Genomic DNA, 12,197 nt, shown 5'->3' with positions numbered 1-12,197 from the left:
ACAAAGGGTAGGAGAGGAGCAAGTGGTCCTCACATCACCCTCCCACTCAAAAATTCTTCAATGGCTCCATGTGGACAGCAGCATTAACATAACTCACATTGGTGCCCTAAGTATTGTTTCTATTTTTATTATCCACGCTCTGATCATATCCGGTCTATAACTTATCCTGTACACATCCTGCCAGACAGAGCCACTTGAACTTGTCCCTCTTCCCTACCTTCCTGTTTGCATATGCTATACACCCCCACCTGTAATGCCACTCTTCTATACTGTATCTGTATTTTTAAAAAATTTAAGGCCCATCCCAAATGATACATCCTCCAAGAAATCTTTTCTGACTCTTCCCATGTGTCTCCCTCCCCTCGCTGCCCAATTGTTATTGTGTCTCCATTGAACCCCAAGGTAGTTTGTACTTCTTGTTTAGCATTTAACTTGTGTTTTGTGTCGTACTTATTTCCTCTACATGTTCTCCAGTGAGGTGTAACTAGATCTTACTCATCTTTTTAGCATGAGCAGTGCCTAGCTCAGAGCCTTCAATAAAGCATCAAAAGTAGTTGAATTGAGGTGTAGTAAAAAGATCCTGAAAGCTAAATTGGATTATTTAGCAAGACTGTGCCATACATGAACTCTTGAGTGGTATCCATTATGCCCATCCCAGGAACTATAAGAGAAGAAGAATGCCAGAGTTTCAATATATCATGAGATCAGGAAACACTTCAAGAAATTGTCCTCAAAGAATTTACAACCTAGTAGTGAGAGAGCATATAACAGGTCTTCCAGTAAGGAAAAGTTTACAAGAACTAGAAGTTTTTATTTGAAGAGTAATGAACTGGGTTATATGAGGTGTTATTAGGTGTTCTTCGGAAAAAGTTCACTGATCAATTAATTGGGGAAACACTATGAGCTATGTTTCCCTTTTGGAGATTCACAATGCACATTAGAATACTGAAGGTTCTAGAAGGCCTGCAGTAAAGTAAGCTATGGGGTTTGGCTTAACACTGTATTTCCCAAACTCATTTAACCACGGAACCCCTCTTTCTCAGAATTTCAGCAGTTTGGGAAGTGCTAAATTAAAGGGGTGAAAGGCCTAAATAAGAAACCAGGAAGATGACTTGGAAAAGCTAGAGAATACCAAAAGATAGAACAGTTGGTACCTAAAAGAAGGGGCAGGAAATGAGCCAAGTAGGAAAAAGGCTAGGTGATGATCACTTAATTACTTTACAAAATGACCAAGACCTCTATAAAAATGCAAAAAAAAAAAAAAATAGTATCACCAAAAATGTGGAGAGATTCAAAAGCCATCCCACCCCCCTCTCATAAGGGCAAGTTTCTAAGCTGTTCCAGGTTATTTTCAACTTCTTCTGCCCTAAGAAATCCTGGATCACAAAACACCTCCAAAACAGTTATAAAATGTTCTGAAATAAATCCTACACGGTTCTCAGAATTTTCTCCATGATTCCTTTTTGTGATCTTCACTAGAATTTCTGTAGATCTCAGGATTTAATCAGCTTGAATTAATACTTGTTTGATACTTTATAGTTAGGGTTCTTTGTGGGGGGGTTTTCCTTAGATATCGAGGCTGTTTCCAAATATTTAATCTTCCTGTGAGCTTTATATTGAATTCTCCATAAACTAAATAATAAAAGTTAATATCTACAATTTATGGCTTGGAATGAATTTTTTTAAAGGCTTTATTTATTTATTTGACACAGAGAGAGAGCACAAGCAGGGGGAGCAGCAGGCAGAGGGAGAAGCAGACTCCAATGTGGGATTCAATCCCAGGACCCTAGTATCATGACCTGAGCCAAAGGTAGATGCTTAACTGACTGAGCCACCAGGTGCCCCAAGAATGAACTTTTTCTATATTTATTTCTTCTTCTTCAACCAGAACTTCAATATTGGTGTTTTGTGTATCTACCTACAACACAGAGCAAACCTCACAGTTAATAGTGAAGCATTAGAAACATCTCCTTTGGGGGTGCCTGGGTGGCTCAGTTGGTTAAGTGTCTGACTCTTAATCTCAGGGTTGAGTTCACGCCCTGCATTGGGCCCCATGCTGGGCATGGAGCCTACTTTAAAAATAAATAAATAAATAAATAAATAAATAAATAAATAAACAAAATTTAAATTTTTTTTAAAAAGAAGCATTTCCTTTGAGGTCAAGAATAAGAAAAGGAAGCCTTTTTTTAAAAAAAATGTATTTATTTGAGAGAGAGAAAGCACGAGCAGGGGGAAGGGCAGTAGGAGAGAATATCCAAGCAGACTCCAAGCAGACTGAGTGCAGAGCCTGACATGGGGCTCAGCCTTACCACCCATGAGATCAGAACCGGAGCCAAAACCAAGAGTTGGATGCCCAACCAACTGAGCCACCTAGGCACCCCAGAAAAGGAAGCTTTCTATTACTGCTTCCATTTAATTTTATTCTGGAGTCCCTAGCCAATGCAATAAGCAAAAGGAGGAGAAAGGCAAAGGAAGATTGACAAGAAATAAACTGTTGTTTATTGAAAATAGACAACACTGAAATGTTTACAGGCAGTACAAATAATGTCTACATTGAAACTATTCAAACTTCAAAGTTATAAGACAGAAAGATCAATATGCAAATATCAACTGCATCAACAGTCAGAAAATATAATTGTGGAAAAGATTATCTAGATGCTCCCCAAATATATTTAGGAATAAAGTTAAGAAAAGGAAAACATGTGGGGCGCCTGGGTAGCGCAGTGGTTAAGTGTCTGCCTTCCGCTCAGGGCGTGATCCTGGCGTTCCAGGATCGAGCCCCACATCGGGCTCCTCCGCTGAGAGCCTGCTTCTTCCTCTCCCACTCCCCCTGCTTGTGTTCCCTCTCTCGCTGGCTGTCTCTCTCTCTGTCGAATAAATAAGTAAAATCTTCTAAAAAATTAAATTAAATTAAATTAAAAAAAAGAAAAGGAAAACATGCTTTACATGGAAAAACTATAAAATTCTACTAAAAGATACAAAAGAAGATGCAAATAAAAGCAGAAATATACCATGGTTATGGATGGGAAGATGAAAAATAATGAAAATATAATTTCCTTCCCAGACAAATATATAAACTCATTGAAATTTGAAAAAGATCCCTGCAGGAGTCTTCAAAGGACATAACAGTCTTATCTTAAAATAAGATCGAGAGCTAAGAAGAGCAAGACATTTCCTGAAGAAGAATGAGGAAGCAGGAGGGACGCACATGGAGTGGTGAGGGAGGAAGGGGACACCTGTCTAGCCAGCCAGATCAGCTGAATCAACCCCGGCAATCAATGGGGTGACAGATGTCGCAGCCAGATTGCTCTCAATGAATCATGGAACCCTACATCAAAAGCTAATAATGTACTGTATGGTGACTAAGATATCATAAGAAATAAATAAATAATTAATTAAATAAATTTTTTAAATGGAAAAAAATGTTATAAAAATAAAAAATAAATAAAAAAAGAATGAGCCACCTTCACAGCCATCAAGACTTATGATGCAGCAATGAGAACTACACCATGGCAGTAATACTGCCAGGATATACAAATATAACAAAGGGACCACAAAGGAAGCCCAGAAACTGACCCATACATATCAGAGAAAGTTAAGCTATGGTAATAAATGCCGTTGGCACTGTTATCATATGAAAAAAAAAATCAAGTTAGATCTCTATCTTATACCATGTACCAAAATCAGTTACAGATTGAGGGTATAGTTGGGAAAAACAAACTTTAACACTTTTAGAACAATATCTTTATAACCTTCAGATAACAAAAGATCTCTTAAGCAAAATACCAAATTACAAACCACAAAGAAAAAAAGACTGGTAAATTCTGTATATCAACATTAAAAATTTCTGTGCCTTAAAGTGTACCTTAGGGGCACCTGGGTGGCACAGTTGGTTAAATGTCCTACTCTTGGTTTCAGTTCAGGTCGTGATCTCAGAATCATGAGATAGAGCCCCATGTTGGGCCCCGCGCTCAGCGCAGAGTTCGCTTAAGATTCTCTCTCCCTCTGCTCCTCCCCTCCCTCTCTAAAATAAATAAATCTTTGTTTTAAAAAGTGCCTTAATTGGTGGGAATGCAAGTTGGTACAGCCACTCTGGAAAACAGTGTGGAGGTCCCTTAAAAAGTTAAAAATTGAGCTACCGTATGATCCAGCCATTGCACTACTGGGTGTTTACCCCAAAGATACAGACGTAGTGAAGAGAAGGGCCATATGCACCCCAATGTTCATAGCAGCATTGTCCACAATAGCCAAAGCGTGGAAGGAACCGAGATGCCCTTCAACAGATGACTGGATTAAGAAGTTGTGGTCCATATATACAATGGAATATTACTCAGCTATCAGAAAGAACGAATTCTCAACATTTGCTGCAACATGGACGGCACTGGAGGAGATAATGCTAAGTGAAATAAGTCAAGCAGAGAAAGACAATTATCATATGATTTGTCTCATCTATGGAACATAAGAACTAGGAAGATCAGTAGGGGAAGAAAGGGATAAAGAAAGGGGGGGTAATCAGAAGGGGGAATGAAGCATGAGAGACTATGGACTCTGAGAAACAAACTGAGGGCCTCAGAGGGGAGGGGGGTGGGGGAATGGGATAGACCGGTGATGGGCAGTAAGGAGGGCACGTATTGCATGGTGCGCTGGGTGTTATACGCAACTAATGAATCATCAAACTTTACATCGGGAACCGGGGATGTACTGTATGGTGACTAACATAATATAATAAAAAAACATTAAAATTAAAAAAAAAAAGAATCCAAATACATCCACTGGAAGCTAAAAAAAATAATGAATAAAAAAATAAAAATAAATAAAAAGTGCCTTAAAATTTAAATAGAAGGGTATAAAATGTAAAAAATACATTTGAATACATATAACTGCCAAAATATTACTATCCAGAATATATTAAGATGCCTATGAGTTATAAAAAGACAAACACTAGAAGAATGGTCAAATTTTTCAGAAAATAAAACTCAAATGGCCAACAAACCTAGGGGACGATGCTCAATGCTACCAATAAGCAGAGAAATTCAATTTAAAACTACAATTTCATAGGCACGAGACTGGCAAAAATTAAACAACTGGACAATTCTAAGTACTAGTGAGATTATCAAACAAAAGGAAATCTCAGACAGTGCTGGCAATGTAAATTGGTACAACCACTTTAAAGAGCTATGCAACAATATCTAGTAAAGTTGGAGAAGCACATATTGGAGTTCTGGTTCTAGCAAGCTAGAGGGTCTAAACTTACATGAAGTCCTCCTATTACAAGTATTTTCAACTTAGATTAAGTTTTAAAATGAAATTCATAATGAAGCTGGCAATTTAAAAAAGGGACAGCCTTATTTATCAAAACAAGAGGGATCTGAAAGCTAGAACCATAAATACCTTGCCTAAATTAATATGTGAAGACAGAAAGTCTGAATAGTTCCAATAACCATTAAGAAACCAGATCAGGGGCATCTGGGTGGCGCAGTCGTTGGGTGTCTGCCTTCGGCTCAGGGCGTGATCCTGGCGTTGTGGGATCGAGCCCCACATCAGGCTCCTCCGCTGTCAGCCTGCTTCTTCCTCTCCCGCTCCCCCTGCTTGTGTTCCCTCTCTCACTGGCTGTCTCTCTCTCTCTGTCAAATAAATAAATAATATCTTTAAAAAAAAAAAAAGAAACCAGATCAGTACGGGGCGCCTGGGTGGCTCAATTGGTTAAGTGGCTGCCTTAGGCTCAGGTCATGATCCCGGGGTCCTGGGATTGAGGCCCACGATGTGTGTACAGCTCTCTGCTCAGCGCGCGGTCTACTTCTCCCTCTCCCTCTGCCTATCGCATACCCCTCCACTCCTGCTCTCTCTCTCTCTCAAATAAATAAAAACTTTAAAAAAGAAAAGAAACATGGATGTAAGAATCTTAAGATATTGTGAAGACAAACCTAGCAGTACATACAAAAGATAATCCATCATGAACAAGATGACTTTATCCTAGAAATTCAAGGGTGACTTACTATTAAAACATTAGTAGATTATATGATAGAATAGATAGAACCAACAAATGAATCTAAGAAAAAATGAGCAAGACCTTTATAAAGAAAAAAAATTTTAATTTAATTTTATTAAAATACAAGACAAATGAAAAAAACTATGCCATGTTTATAGACAAAGAAATTCAAAATCATAAAAAAATGTAAATACTCTTCCAATTGACCTGTATATTTTATGCAGCAGCAATTAATATCCCAATATGGGTTTGCAAGAAACATGACAGGCTAATTCTAAACTTGATATGGAAGAGCAAAGACCCATAGACAGCCAAGATGCTTCTGAAGAATAAGGAAAGAGGAGGGCGCCTGGGTGGCTCATTCGATTAAGCATCTGCCTTCTGCTCAGGTCATGATCCCAGATCCTGGGATCCAGTCCCGCATCGGCCTCGCTGCTCAGAGGGGAGTCTGCTTCTCCCTCTGCACCACCCCCCCCCATGTGCACAAAAATAAGTAAATAAAATCTTTAGGGAAAAAAAAAAGAATACGGAAAGGGAAACTGCCCTACCAGATATCAAGAATTATTATGAAGCTATAATATTTAGGATAGGGTGTTATTCATGCTGGGAGACTAATGAATACTACTAGTACACCCAGAACCAGAATCACAAATGTATGAGAATTTCATCCATGACACAGGGGGCACTGCAGATCACTGGGGAATGGTGTATGAAATACATGATGTCAGGACAACTGGTCATTCACATGGTAGATCTCTATCTCCTACCATACACAAAATCTAATTTCCAATGGATTTATAGACTTCAAAATGAAAGATAAAACTCGTTAAACTTTCAGAAGAATATATAGAAAGATATCTTTATGATCCCAGGATAAGAAAATACTTCTTTACCGAGACAAAAATGCATTCTTCAGAAAGAAGATTGGTAAGCATGACAACTTTAAAATTAAGAACTTTTGCTGGGGCGCCTGGGTGGCTCAGTCGTTGAGCATCTGCCTTCGGCTCAGGGCGTGATCCCAGAGTCCTGGGATCAAGCCCTGCATCAAGCCCTGCATCAGGCTCCCTGCTCCGCTGGGAGCCTGCTTCTTCCTCTCCCACTCTGCCTGCTTTGTGTTCCCTCTCTCGCTGGCTGTCTCTCTCTCTGTCAAATAAATAAATAAAATCTTTAAAAAAAAAAAAAAGAACTTTTGCTAACAAAAAGATACCTTAGAGAAAAATTAAATTAGAAACCAGAAGAAGATACAGGCATCCCAGGAAACAAGAACACTTGAATGAAATCTTTGAATTATACTTTATCATTCAAACTCCAGCTAACTTTTATATGAAAATCAGGAACCAGATTCTGAAATCTAGGTCTTCTTTATTATTTTAACTCAGCTATCTGAATTCAAAAGCTGATAACAAAGAATGTTTTATTAGTAACGCGCACAACCAACCACAGATTAATATCTGGAATATTTGAAAAGCTAATTCCTACATAACAAAAAGAGAAAAGCAAATAGCCCAATGGCAAAACGAGAATTTTATAGAAGAAAAAAATCCTAGTGGTGAATAAAAATATGAAAAATGTTCAACCTCAATAATAATCAGAAAAATTCACCTTAAGGCCACAAAAAGCAACCAGGTTACATTCACCAGGTTGGCAAAACATTAAGTTTGGCAAGACCAGTTATTGGTGAAGATAGGAATTCTATGCAGTACTGGGACAAGGACAATTGGTACAACTACTTTGAAAAACACTCTGCATTATCTTGCAAAACTATACACACTCATTCTTACAAACCAGAAATTTCAGTACTAGAAACTGCACATGACCTATTGAAAACCTTGAACCTACACACCAGGAAACGTGTGAGAATGTCCGTTGCAGCATTGTTCGGAATAACAAAAAACTGGAAACAATCAATTATTCACCAAAAGCAGAATAAATAAATTGTGCTGTACTTCTATAATTGCATAGTTTGAACAGCTTCTTTGAGAAAAAAGTTGACATGCCATACAATTCATCCATTTAAGTATACGATTCAATGTTTCTTTGTATATTAATATTACACTAGTTTTTTAAATTGTGATAAAATATATATAAAAACAAGATTAACCACTTCACCATTTTTCCAAAGATTTTATTTTTTAGTAAGCTCTACACCCAATGTGGGGTTTGAACTCATGACACCGAGATAAGAGTTGCATGCTCTACAAACTGAGCCAGCCAGGTGCTCCCACTTTAATCATCTTTAAATATACAATTTAGTAGCATTAATTACCATCACAATATTGTGCAACCATCACCACTGGTTTTTTTCCAAAACTTTTTCATCACTTCAAACAGAAACTTAACAGCTAAGCAATAACTCCCCATTCCTGCCTCCCCCGGCCCTAGTAACCTCTAATCTACTTTCTGTCTCTATGAATTTGCCTATTCTAGATAACTCACATAAGTAGAAACTTAAAATATTTGCCCTTTTGTTTCCGGCTTATTTTACTTAGCATAATGTCCTCAAGGTTCATCCATATTGTACCATGTATCAGAACCTCATTCTGATGAACCTAGAGGGTATTATGTTAAGTAAAATAAGTCAGACTAAGAAAGACAAATACCATACAATTTCCCTTATATGTGGGATCTTAAAAACAAAACAAAAAAAATAGAAACGGGCACCTGGGTGGCTCAATCATTAAGCATCTGCCTTCGGCTCAGTGTGTGATCCCGGCGTTCTGGGATCCAGCCCCGCATCAGGCTCCTCTGCTGAGAGCCTGCTTCTTCCTCTCCCACTGTCCCTGTTCGTGTTCCCTCTCTCGCTGGCTGTCTCTCTCTCTGTCAAATAAATAAATAAAATCTTTAAAAGAAAAATAGAAACAAACTCATAAATAGAGAACTGGTGGTTGCTAGAAAGGTGGGAGTGGAGGGATGGGTAAATAGGTAAAGGGGATCAGGAAGTACAAATTTCCAGTTATAAAGTAAACAAGTCACAGAGATGAAAAATACGGCATAGGAAATACAGCGAAGGAAATCGTAATAAGGTTGTAGGGTGACAGATGGTAACTACACTTCTCACAGTGAACACTGAGTATAGAATTCTTGAATCACTATGTTGTACACCTGAAACTAATATAACATTGTCAACTACATTTCGATACTAAAACATTTTTTATTATTTATTTATTTATTTATTTATTTTTATTTTATTTTTTTTATTTTAATGATTTTTTATTATATTATGTTAGTCACCATACAGTACATCCCCGGTTTCCGATGTAAGGTTCGATGATTCATTAGTTGTGTATAACACCCAGTGCACCATGCAATACGTGCCCTCCTTACTACCCATCACCGGTTAAAACATTTTTTAAAAGAACTTCATTTATTTTTATGGTTGAATAATATTCCATTGTATAGATACATCACATTTTGTTTGTCCATTCATCTACTGGTGAACACTTGGGTTGTTTCCAACTTTTGGCTATTGTAAATAATGCCACAATGAACATTGATATGTAAGTATCTGTTCAAATTCTTGCTTTCAATTTCTTTGGACAAATACTTGAGTGAAATTGCTGGGTCACACGGTAATTCTGTTTAGCTTTTTGAGGAACCACCAAACTATTTCCCATAGCTCTTGCATCATTTTACATTCCCACTGGTAATGTGTGGGGGTTCCAACTTCCCCACATCGTTGCCAACAAATATTTTTCCCCAGGCCGTGGCTTTCTTTTTCATTCTATTAACAGTGTCTTTCTCAGAGCAGAAGTTTTCAACTTTAATCAAGTGCGACTTACCAATTTTTTCTTTCATGGATTTGCTGGTGGTGTTGTCTAAAAAGCGCTTGCCAATTTCAAAGTCACCTAGATTTTCTCCTAAGTTATCTTCTAGAAGTTTTGTAGTTTTGTGTTTTGTATTTAGGTCTAGGATCCATCCTGAGTTAATTTTTGTGAACAGCAAAAAGTCTGAACTTACACTTGTTTGCACATGGGCATCCAGTTGTTCCAGCACCATTTGCTGAAAAGACTATCCTTTCTTCATCAACTTTTCTTTGCTTTTTTGTCAGAGATAAGTTAGTCATTTTTGTGTGAGTCTATTTCTGGGGTCTCTATTCTGTTCCATTGATCTATTTGTCTTTCACCAATGCCACATTGTCTTGGTTACGGAAGCTTTATAGTAAGTCTTGAAGTTGGGAGTGTAAGTCCTTTCACTTCGTTCTTCATCGGTATTGTATTGGCTATTCTGTCTTTTATTTTTCCATATAAATTTTGAAATCAGTTTGTTGACATCTATAAAATAACTTGCTGGGATTTTGATTGGGATTGCACTGAATCTATAGATCAAGTTGGGAAGAACTGACATCCTAACATTGAGTTTTCCTATCCATGAACATGAACTATCTCTCCATTTATTTAGATCTTCCTTGATTTCTTTCATTAGAGTTTCATTGTTTCCTCTCATATAGTTATTATATATACCTAAATATTTTTTTCTTTCTTTGCTTTTTTTGGGGGAGGGGGTACTAATGTAAATGGTGTTGCATTTTTAATTTCAACTTCCAATTATAGGAAACCAATTGATTTTTGTATATTAACTTTGTATCTACAACCTTGTTATAATCACTTAGTAGTTCCAGGGTTTGTTTGTTTGTTTTCAATGATTCTTCGGGATTTTCTACATAGACAATTATACCATCTATGAACAAAGACAGTTTTACTTTTTCTTTCCCAATCTGTAAACACCTTTCCCCCAACCCTTCTTGTCTTATTGCATTAACTACGACTTCTAGTCAATGTTGAACAGAAATGGCAAGAGGAGACAACCTTGCCTAGTTTCTGATCTTAGGGAGTAAGTTATCTCCCTTCTCATCAATAAGTGGGATGTCATCTGTAGAGTTTTTATAGCTGTTGTTTATCATATTAAGGAAGTTCCCCTCTATTCCTAGTTTGCTGGGAGCTTTTTATCATGAATGAATGTGGTATTTTGCCAAATGCTTTTCCCATATCTACTGATATGATTATATGATTATTTTTCCTTAGCCTGTTGATTTAATGGATTACATTAAATGATTTTTTTGAATGTTGAACCAGACTTGCATACCTGGAATAAAATCCCACTTGGTTGTAATGCATAATTCTTATTGTATATTGTTGGATTCAATCTATTAACATTTTGTTGAAAATTTTTGCATCTATTTTCATGAAAGATATTGGCCTGTAATTTTCCTTTCTCTTAATGTCATGATGTTTGGCCTAATAGAACAAGTTAGGAAGTATTCATCATGCTTCTATTTTCTGGAAGACATTACAGAGAACTGGTATCAATTCTTTCTCAAATGCTTGGTAGAATTCAGAGTGAAACCATCTGGGCCATGGTAAAACTAATAAAGACAATAGCAGAAATAAATTAAATGAAGACTAGAAAAACAATAGAGAAAATGAAAAAAACCAAAAGTTGGTTCTTTGAAAAGATCAACAAAATTGACAAACCTTTAGCTAGACTGACGAAGGAAAAAAGAAGAAAGACTCAAATACTAAAATTAGGAGTAAAAAAGGTGATATCACCATTGACCTTACAGAAATAAAAAGCATGATAAATATTATGGAGAATTATATGCCAACAAACTAGATAACTTAGATGAAATGGATAAATTCCCAGAAAGGCATAAACTAATGAAACTGACTCAAGAAGAAATATATATTCTGAATATATGTAGAAAAAGCAAAGAGACTGAATTATTCATTTTAAAATTTCCAACAGACAGTATGCTTGGGTGTTTCAGTTGGTTAAGTGTCTGTCTTTGGTTCAGCTCATGATCCCAGGGTCCTGGGATCAAATCCTGCATCGGGCTCCCTGCTCAATGGCGAGTGTGCTTCTCCCTCTCCCTCTACCTCTCCCCCAAATTGTGCTCTCTCCCTTCCTCTCTCTGACAAATAAATAAATAAATAATATTTTAAAAAAATAAATTTCATGGCACAAAAACAAACACACAGGTCAATGGAACAGAATAGAGAACTCAGAAATGGACCCTCAACTCTATGGTCAACTAATCTTCAACAAAGCAGGGAAGAATATCCAATGGAAAAAAACAGTCTCTTCAACAAATGGTGTTGGAAAAATTGGACAGCCAACATGCAGAAGAATGAAACTGATCATTTCCTTACACCTTACACAAAAACAGACTCAAAATGGATGAAAGACCTAAATGTGAGACAGGAATCCATCA

The sequence above is a fragment of the Ursus maritimus genome, unplaced genomic scaffold (assembly GCF_017311325.1).
Source record: "Ursus maritimus isolate PB19 unplaced genomic scaffold, ASM1731132v1 scaffold_35, whole genome shotgun sequence".
In the NCBI taxonomy this organism is placed as follows: domain Eukaryota; kingdom Metazoa; phylum Chordata; class Mammalia; order Carnivora; family Ursidae; genus Ursus; species Ursus maritimus.
This window is presented reverse-complemented; position numbering follows the sequence as displayed.